Source organism: Terrapene carolina, unplaced genomic scaffold (genome assembly GCF_002925995.2).
Source record: "Terrapene carolina triunguis isolate 2854851 unplaced genomic scaffold, T_m_triunguis-2.0 Scaffold89, whole genome shotgun sequence".
In the NCBI taxonomy this organism is placed as follows: domain Eukaryota; kingdom Metazoa; phylum Chordata; order Testudines; family Emydidae; genus Terrapene; species Terrapene triunguis.
This window is the reverse complement of record NW_020664440.1, coordinates 112,527-113,018: the sequence shown is the minus strand read 5'-3', so window position 1 is coordinate 113,018 and position 492 is coordinate 112,527. Positions and strand designations below refer to the sequence as shown.

General features: G+C 77.0%; 1 protein-coding gene across 1 annotated transcript in view; it reads left to right on the top strand.

Moving 5' to 3' along the window:
* Positions 1-401: 401 nt before the first annotated feature.
* NDUFAF3 (NADH:ubiquinone oxidoreductase complex assembly factor 3) overlaps positions 402-492 on the top strand; it is a 3,250-nt gene continuing 3,159 nt past the window's right edge. Inside the window, exon 1 of the mRNA XM_026650428.2 lies at positions 402-469. The gene's annotated coding sequence lies outside the window, so the exon portion shown is untranslated. The remainder of the gene's footprint in view (positions 470-492) is intronic.

The following is a 492-nucleotide window of genomic DNA, read 5'->3' as shown; positions in this document are numbered from 1 at the left end:
GACGAGCCGGCACCGCTCAGCCGCGACTCATTGTCAATTAACTGACACCCGGGAAAAGCCCCCGGTCCCCAGGGGCAGGTGCTTTCCAGCAGCCCTGGCGCTCGGCTCAGGGCCCGGGGGGGGGCGAGTGAATCGCTCCAGGCTCCTCTGGTCCAGCAGCCCTGGGGCTGCCCTGGCTGCAGCGTCCCGGCCACGCCGCAGCGGCCCCCGCCCGGGCCTGGGGGCACCACAGCCCCCCAGGAAGGGACTGGGAGCGTGGGCAGAGGGCTGGGGGCGCTGGCCCCGCACAGAGCCGTGGGGCTGGGGGAGCTGGGGCGCAGGTGGGGGCGGCACAGAGCCGGGGGGCGCTGGGGCTGGCAGAGCCGGGGGAGCTCCCGGCGCCGGCCACCAGGGGGCAGCGTCAGCGGCGGCAGGGCCCAGCCGGCCGCTCTTCCCGCCGCTCCGCTCCTCGGCAGCGTCCCCGGGCCTGGTAAGCGGGGCTCGTGCAGCCGG